The 9666-nt window shown below is 40.7% G+C and overlaps 1 non-coding gene across 1 annotated transcript; it reads left to right on the top strand.

The window, feature by feature from the left end:
• The first annotated feature begins 9325 nt into the window (after positions 1 to 9325).
• On the top strand, positions 9326 to 9432 carry LOC112611813. Its single transcript, XR_003116773.1, has one exon. It is a non-coding gene; the product is annotated as a U6 spliceosomal RNA (small nuclear RNA).
• The last annotated feature ends 234 nt before the right edge of the window (positions 9433 to 9666 follow it).

Genomic DNA, 9666 nt, shown 5'->3' with positions numbered 1-9666 from the left:
TTAATTTAGCCTGAGACTGAGGCATAGCTCAGAATAAAGCCTTGTAAGAAATGATTTTCTGCTGCATGATTTCCAAACTTTAGCCTCCAAACCCTTTGTTTATTTGAAATCTAGTCTATGAATAGAATAAAAAAGCAGATTTGTTCTCCCTGGTTATTTCTCCCTCTGTGGTCTCACCGTCCTCCAGTGGCTCCATGAAATGGGGTAGAGACCACGGATGCCTCTGTTCCTGGGATCCCACATGCTTCTAGGAGTCTAGTCACCTCTAACAGGGCTCTCTCCAGGAACCATGGTTTGCCTCGTCCTTCCCCCAAGCCTAAGGAAATCACTTCCTATTTGCAGGACTATCTGCTCTAACTACTTCCTCTATCCTAGGGCATCATCCTTCCTTGAGTCTTTATGGTTCTATTTTACAAAAGCAACCAGGCTTGGAACCGTCTCTGGTTTTCTGCCCTGGTGAGCCTTCCCTGAGATAATGAGCAGGGGTGGGCTATGCTTGGCCCAGTAGAAAGAAAGGAGGGGACAGCTGGGGTGGGTGGGGGTGTTATCAAAATATCTAGCCAGGCAGTTTTCTGTGTGTTAGGAGATAATGTTTTTCTCTGTCTGCCACATAAAGACTGTAAACTCTGTGAAGACTGGGCCCAGAATGGGCAGTGTGCACTGAAACTGACAAATGGTTAAGAACTTAGAGAGAGAGAGAGAGGGAGGGGGAGACAGAGAAAGAGGGAGAGAGAGAATACATTAACTGCTAAAGCTGCACAGAAAATTAACTGCTAAAGCTGCACAGAAAACACTGTGAAAACTACTCATTTGTCCAAATCTTTGACAGGATGACATATTAACCATCTGGAATGTATGCCCTCTTCTCTAAATCTCATGAATTACCCCATGTCCCTTTGCAGGTTTTCCGGTGGTTCTCCCATAACTGTCAGCAAGGGCTACCTTATATCTTAGCCGCTGTTTCTATTTAAAGATGGCTCAGCCTTCTACTACGCCTCCTGTAGCAATGGCTAATCACTTGTCAGAAGCCTGTAAGAGAGTTCTTTGTGTACTTGAAAACACCTGGATCATCCCTGTGCCTGCTTTTCCGTGAATCAAACAATCCAAACTCAATAATATTATTTTTCACAAACCCTATTTTTCATTAGTTTGTGATTTGGGGCTGTTACTGTTTTCTCTGGTTTCAGCCAAATTTTGTATGTTACTTTCTAAATGTAGAGACCAGGGTGGGAGTTGGGAGTATGATGAGAAATTACTTAATGGGTGAAATGTATGTTAGTCTTGTGATGGATACCCAAAAACCCTGGCTTGACCACTATACAATCAATGCATGTAACAATATTGCCCTTGGACCCCACAGATTTATGGAAATTAAGACTATTTTTAAAAAAAGTACAGACTAGAGTGAAAACAATTTTGATTGCCCCACTAAGTTAACCGTTGCTTTGCATTCCTCCCTGAAGCATACTTACAGGTACCCACAGCGCATTGCTGGGAGCTAGGCTCAGGAACTATTTGCTAGAAAAACTGAGGTCAAGTTGGAATGCTGGCTCTGATACTTCCCAACCCCGTGAACTTGAGCAAACAGCTTAATATTGTGTGATAATCATAGCAGCGGCCCCCGTGGGTGGCTGAGAGGGTCCGTGAGTTCATACACGTGGAGCATTTAGAACAATGGCCAGGACAAAGTATAAGTTCAATAAATATTTGTTATTAGTTCTGTTGTTATTGTTGTTACTGCTGTTATAATTATTACTACTATTACATATCAGACTCAGTGTACTCAAAAGAAACTTAAAATACGGTGAGTCACAGGCAGCCTGCAGTAGGGAAGAAAGAGAAAGTAAGTAGGGGAAGGACACAAGATGAGTGGAGACCTTAAAGATTCCCGCCCACCTCATTAACTACATCCAGACTTTGTTCTCCAAGTCTGGTATGGTACCTGGTTCCTGTTCCATAAATATTCATTAGATGGATTAATCCAATTTACCTTCTCACCATCTTTCTGTCAGCAAGCAACTTTTTAAAGTCTATTACATGACCATAGAACAAACTAAGTGTCTCCCTGGAGAGACTTCCTTGGAGAAAGCTTTCCTCCTGCTCTCCCCAGGGCACATTTTCTAAGCAATTCTAGGAAACTCTACAGTTGTTGCTGGAAGAAAAGTAACTCAAAGCCCAGCGTCTGTCCGCAGGGCCTACAGGTGATGACACCTTGTATAGGTGACATATATTTCCATGTGTTCAGAGCACAGCCCTCCAAAGTTAAACGTGCCTGAGCTGATTATTGTCTGTCTATGCCAGACAATAATCGATTACGCCAGTGAGTGCCAGAGGCAGCAGAAACTGAAGAGTGAAGAACGATCTTTTATCAAAAACCCCAAACTGATTGCGGAGTAGCTCCAGTACTCTGGATCCGCGAGCAAGACAGCGGGGTTTGCTCCACTCTGCTCCTCCGTCCTTCTATGCTCTGCTTCAGCCGAGTGTGCAAGGGACATATGCCTGGGCTCTGACAGCCCCACCCCGTCCCTAGGGAAAAACCCACGGCTTGCCCTTCTCCCGCCCCTCTCAGGCGACCGCCCTGAATCAGATGGTTCTTGCTTCAACACAATGGATATGTCCTTTACTTGTGCTGTTTCTGTCTTACATTGACTAGTTTGTGGTCCTATTAAAAGGAAAAAAAACCTACTTATTTAATATGCTGTTCAAATTCCTGCTTCCCAAAGAAAACTACAGCATTACTATAGATGTGGACATCCTTCATGACAGCAGCGAATGCAGCCCAGCACTGTAACTACCATCTGTTCCCTTCATGACCACACATCGTATCAAGGACAGTTGTTCAGCTTTAGGAGAAGCTCACATCTTGGTACATCATAACAATAAATGGAACTTTAAAAATAATCATCTATATAGATAACAATAAAAATTATACAGCAAACTACTAGAAACACTCTCATGAAAATCCAGAATAAAATAAAGGAGCCCAATACTATGATGGTTATTTAATATTTTAGGTAGTTGTTGACAATTTCAAGAAAGCATGAAACACACATTAGGTGCATATGTAAAGAAAAGAAAACAATAAAATTATCGTTTCTTGTAGATGGCATAATTTTAAGCCTAGGAGTAGTAAAACAATCAGCTGAAAAATTACGAGAATTCTAAAAATTCAAGGAAATAATTACATACAAGGTAAATATACTAAAATGAATAGTGTTCATATATATCGGCAATAGCCAATTTTTAAAAAATTGTAATTAAAACAAGTTTTTATTCTTAATAATAAACAGTAGACAGATATAATAATAGACAGTATTCCGGATACACATTCTTAAAAATCGTCGTGGCTTAGCTGAGCACAGTGGCATGTACCTAGGGTCCCAGCTGCTAGGTAGGCTGAGGCAGGAGGATCACTCGAGCCTAGGAGTTCAAGGCTGTAGTGAGCTGTGATTGCGCTGCTGCACTACAGCCTAGACAACAGAGCAAGACCTTGTCTCAAAAAAAAAAAAAAAAAAAAAAAATGAAAATCCTTGTGGCCTAAGTGAAAAATTGGGAAAACACAGAGTAGTAGAAAGACTAGAAGAATGAAGCAATGTAAGTGAACACCATACCTACGGGTCACTGAGGCAGCCTGGCTGCAGAGGCAGGTTACCACCCAGCCCACTCCATCACTATGGGACGGGGCCCATGTGTTACTGGAGTCCCAGAGAATTGCCAGGCAAGCTCCCCAGCAGGGCCTTGGCCATCTCAGATTCCCCTGCTTGGATCTTTCCACAGGTCTTGTCACAGCAAATGCCCACCCGCTTCCTGCCTCTGCTCAAAAGTCACTTCTCAGTTTCTATTGTACCCTGGCACCAGTCTATTAAAATTACAAAGCACATCACTGACCCATCCCCCTCAGCCTGCTTTATTTTCTCCCTTGCACTTATCAGCTCAAACATAGTACATCATTGACTCATTTGTTCACGGTCTTTCTCTACCAATGCAAGCGCCATGAGGGCAGGGATAGTTTTAGTCTTGTTCACTACCATATTGAAAGAATGAGTGTAACAAAACATGCACAATTTCAAAAGAAAACCACCAAAAATAAAACATTAACTGGGCTATGGGAATGATATTATGGGTAATTATTTTTCTAATATTTTCCATATCTTTTATAGCTTGAATTGTTGCCTTTATTAAAATAACTTTATATTTTAGGAGAGTTATTGTTCTCATGCCTACCTAGCTCATTCCTCAAACTGTTTTCTAGGGAAGAAAGCACAGAGCAAGGAACAGACAGGCTCATCATGCAGGCTGATGACAAAAAAACCCCACACACAATCTATTTTCATTAGGCCTCCTTTAGTTTCATTGTTTTAAATCAAGTTAAATGTTCTTAACTGTAACTGTCATCTGTTTCTTGTGACCACACTTTTATCTTTACTTTTTAATTACCATTTTTAAAAATAGATCATACAATCCTTTCTGATTCCAAATTGAATACCTCCAGCTATTCCCAAACTTACACGAGTAAGATTAATTTACATTTAATCTAAATGGTCCTAAAAGTATGCTTCTTTAGTTAATAATGCTCAGTGAATTTTCTGTTTTAGTTTTATCACAGCTGCTGAATCTATTCTTTTTAAAAAAACTCACTCTTACCCTTCACACACATTTTTTGGACTACTATATAGGGGTGTGTGTGTGTATACATATATATATATATATCTAGAGAGAGAGAGTTTTTTTTTTGAGAGACAGGGTCTTGCTACATTGCTCAGGCTGGTCTAGAACTCCCAGCCTCAAGCAATTCTCCTACCTTGGCTCCCCATAGCGCTGGTATTATAGGCATGAGCCACTGTGCCCAGCCTGGCCTATTATATTTTAAATTGAGTTACTAAAAATTAAAATTAGACCAGGCATGGTGGCTTACATCTGTAATCCCAGCACTTTGGGAGGCCAAGGCAGGAGGATTGCTTGAGCCCAGGAGTTTGAGACCAACCTGGGAAAGATGGGGAGACACTGTCTCTACAAAGAAAAAAAAATTCACTGGGTGTGCTGGCACTGACATGTAGTCCTAACTACAGGAGGCTGAGGTGGGAGGATCCCTTAAGCCCAGGAGTTTGAGGCTGCAGTGAGCTATGATTGCACCACTGCACTCCAGCCTGGGTGACAGAGGGAGACCCTGCCTCTAACAAAAAATAAATGAATTAAAATTATTTATTAGGTCATTGCTTTAAGAAACTTTTGTGTTTAGTTCAGACAACATAGTTGAAGATGGTTCCTAGTAACTCCTGAAGAAAAAGACCCTCAGTCTTGTGGCTCCAGTGGCGCAATTGGTTAGCGCGCAGTACTTATAAGAAAAAGACCCTCAGTCTTTATGCAAGTGAGGGTAGACTTGGAACCTGGTCACCAAGTTCCTTGGAGGAATTCTTGGTAAGTATGGTACACTCAGGAGGCCTTTAGTTACACTCCTTAGCTTTATGGTTAGTTCCATAATAAAAGCTTTAGGGCCTATTTCCAGCCAGCCTCCTTTTTCATTCCAGAGAAGGACAATATTGGCCACACCATGGTTCCCAAGAAAGACCCTAGAAAGCCTAATTAAACTTTAATTATAACTTAGTGATTATGGACTTGGAATCAAAGTTTATATGATAGCTATGTCTAATTTTATTAAAAAGTCCATGGCTTGTCATTCCTACATTTTCGGGAACTGTTCAAGATTTACTGCTAAGCAAAGCCCAAGCACTTTTGGAATGAGGTGATCTCATAGCCCTCATGAAAGGGCTTTGTAACCTTTCCAAAGCCCCAAATGTTGCCACTCAACCAAAAATTAAACTGGCAGCTGCCCACCTGCTCTCAGCACACTCCGAGTGGCAGGAAGCCCTTAAGCCGTCGGTTCCTGGACAACCGTTTGTACATTTCCATTCAGTGACCCAAACAATCTCCATCAAGGCCACTTTGTGGGGTCTCCATTCCTTTCTCTGTTCTCTTGGCCCCCAAGAGCTCATGATGTAACTCTCCAGCAAAGCAGGCTTGCCAAAAGATGTTTGCTTCACTGCATCCTCACGAGCAAAACTATCACATTTATCCTGAAGCAATATCTAAATGCCCAAGATCAAAATGTCAGTGAAGATGTTAGGATATTCTGCATGATTAGACCATGCCTTTATATCAGAGATCCACCACTCAGTTCTGTGTCCAGACTGTACCCGCTGGGCTGTATGTGAAGGCCATATCCGGGTGCACAAGATCCCCAGAGCTGGGCTCAAACAGTCACTCAACATGGAAACGTTTGATCATAGAGACACTACTCTCAAGGGATATTTGCTAATAAACCAGAAAACAGAATCTGTAGCTGAGACTGCCAATGTTTCCCTCTGTCCATTCTCTCCTTCTTCCTGTACCCTCAATTTAAGATGAGCCCATGGCTACCCAGTCAAAAACTCCATTTCCTAGTTCCCTTGTCGCTGGACATGGCCTCGCAACTAAATTCAGCCAACAAATGTGTGTCCATGTGACGTGTGCAACTTCTGAGTTGTGTGTCTAAAGGGAAGGCAGAGGTGTTCCCCCTCCCCACAGGCAGGAAAGTGGACAGAAGCATGAACTAGCAGAACACAAGATGGAAGCCTTGTGTTGAGAACAGAATAACAGCAAAGAATCTAGATCCTCAATGCCACAGAGGCACAGTATCAGCTCTGGGCTGTTCACACTCACACTGTTATGTGAGGTAGAAATACAGCCCTATCTTGTTGAAGCCACTGTTGTTTTGGCTTCTGATATAGCAGACTTGTATTCCAACTAAAACAAACCAAAGGTCAAGATCTGGAAAGGCAGAAAATTAGCCTATCAAGCTGTTTTGGTTATGTAGACAAGATAATAGAAAATAAACTAAGGTCAAAAATAGGAATTAAACACTGTAGGATGACTATAGTTAACAATAATGTATTACATAGTTTCAAATAGCTAGAAGGAGGATAACTGAATGCATTCTAAGGAAGATAAATGTTTGAGACTACGGATATGCTAATTACTTTGACCACTATACATTTGTGTATTGCAACATCACTATGTCTCCCATTAGTATGTGCAATTATTCTAATATAATGGGAATTCCAAAAAATAAAAAAAGTGGAGGATGATCAAGTTAAAATGAAATGTTTCAGAGCCCACTTTGTGAACCCGGAAGATCCGTCAGCATCCTCCGCATATGCCCATCCAGAGACAACCACTTAATGGGACCGAGACAAGCTCAGTGCCATGACTGGCATACCTTAGCTCTTAATTCATTGGGTAGGGCTTTGGGCTCGTAACTTTGTAATAAATTTAGATTCTTTTCTCTGTCATATGAGAAGAATAATTGAATGAAGTGGAGTTATTCGGCCTACATCTAAATGAAACCTGCAGAATTTTAACATGAATATTTCATATTGAATGTGAATGATCACAAATCACTAGACTGTTGACTCCCAGTTGTATTTGTCCTAAAACAATATCCTCTTTGAATACTGCACTAACATTCAATTTTTGCATTTATTTTTGGTTTCTGCAATCAGATTAGAAAAACTAACCAATGACTAGGAAACTCTAGACTTTAGTCATAATAGAAAGCAAGAGTTATTTTCAGTTGTCTTTCATGTGGGGTTGATAATGATTCGTTAATTATCTTTCTAATTAGTTTTGTGATTAAATCTTGTATAGGATCTTCAGTGTATAATCAGAACTAATCTCCATACTCTTGTTGAATCCCAGGGAATTTTCTTATGAGCCATGTAAGGACTAAAAAGAAAATTTCTTTTGATTCCAAGCAAAATTTTAATGACACAACTAATTAGAGGAGAGATATTCAGATTCTTACTAGAATTTGGTCACTATACTCATCTTTGTTAAAATTAGGAACATAAGATATTTTTGCTTCCATACAATAAAAAAGACTGAATTCCAGAAATATACTAAATTACTGAATGTATTCCAGAGCTGGCATGGTGACTCACACCTGTAATCTCAACATTTTGGGACGGCAGGGTGGGAGGGTAGCTTCAACTCAGGAGTTCCAGCCTGGGCAACATAGTGAGATCCTGCTTCTATTTTTAAAAAAAATAAAGAAGAAAATGGGGGAAAATGTATGTATTCTAATTTTAGGTTTCTCTGTGTGAAGATATGTCCCTCTTCCAAATAAAAAAAAACAAAAAACACAACTTTCAGTGCTACTTCTATTGCTATGTAGGTAATATATATTTTTATTAATTTTAATTGGAATTTTTTTGAGACAGGATCTCACTCTGTTGCCCAGGCAGGAGTGCAGGGGTACAGTCATGGTTCACTGAAGCCTCAACCTCCTGGACTCAAGCAATCCTTCCATCTCAGCCTCCTGGGTAGCTGAGACCACAGGCACATGCCACCATGCCCAGCTAATTTTTATATTTCTTGTAGAGATTTTGTATTTTTTCACCATATTGACCAGACTGGTCTTCAGCTCCTGGGCTCAAGTGATCCACCCACCTCAGGCTCCCAAAGTGCTGGGATTACAGGCGTGAGTCATTGCACTTACCCAGTTGATAACATATACAATGGAGAGAAAAAATGACTTCATAGAGATAGTAATTGTGGTTTTCAGTGGGCATCATCGCAGTAAGTAGTTTTGAACCATCAGTTGCTGGTTAAATTCCAATACCTCTCAATGTCTAAGAAGGCAGTAACTAAGCACCTTTTGGCTCCAGAGGAGAGACTGTGCTCAGAATCATCCCTAGAAAATGATGAAGAGTCCTCTGCCCCAGGACAAGCTCTTCTGTGAGTCTGCAGGTAAAAGCTCCCATGTAAAGGCATAAACCCAGTAAATTCTCATGAAACTCTAAACAGAGAATTTTCTAACTTGATTTTCATAGTCAAGAGGCATGTGTTAGAGAGATATAGGAAATAGACACATGAAAGAACATCTGAGACATTGAAGGCAGGGGGAATCTTCAAGATGGCACTGAACCTGGAGGGTGACACTCTGGTAACCTCAGAGAGGACGAGAACTGTATCCCATCCTCGCCCCACAGACACACACACAACTTCCCAATCTGGCTGAGGAAACATTTGGTGGAAATAATTCAGTGACAGCAGTGTTTTGCAAAAGGCATCTGCAGAGGGCATTCATATTCAGATAAAGCCCCATCTCTAGAGCTGTACATATAACGTGATGTGTAAAATGCTACAAGAACTGAAAGATGATAGTAATGGAAATTCCATGATAAACTCTATATAACTGGGACTAAAGGCATCTGAACTTTGAAGACTTAAATTTAAATAACTCCAATCAGACGCAGAACACAGTTTGTACTAAGAGATGGTAACCAGTGTTGGCTTTGGCCACATATATATACTAAAATTGGAACTATTCAGAGAAGATTAGCATGGTCCCTATGCAAGGATGACACGCACGTGTGTGAGTGTTCCTGTTTCTATGTGTGACTAGTGTCTCCATCAGTGTGCAAATGATGTGGATTTCATTAAGTTGGACTAAGTAATCTTCCTTGAATGGATTACCAATGCACCCAATGAAATCAACCATGCTAACTCTTTGCACACCAAATAAAAATTTTGAAAAAGAAAGATAGTAACTGTCCAGTTGTGGACTTGCATGAGGTAGATGTCAACCAGTGTGAGGTCAAGAAGTAGAACTATAAGCTGTGGAACCAG

Source organism: Theropithecus gelada, chromosome 18 (assembly GCF_003255815.1).
Source record: "Theropithecus gelada isolate Dixy chromosome 18, Tgel_1.0, whole genome shotgun sequence".
Classification (NCBI taxonomy): Eukaryota; Metazoa; Chordata; class Mammalia; order Primates; family Cercopithecidae; genus Theropithecus; species Theropithecus gelada.
The sequence above is the reverse complement of the archived record's forward strand: the minus strand, read 5'-3'. Positions and strand labels throughout refer to the sequence as shown.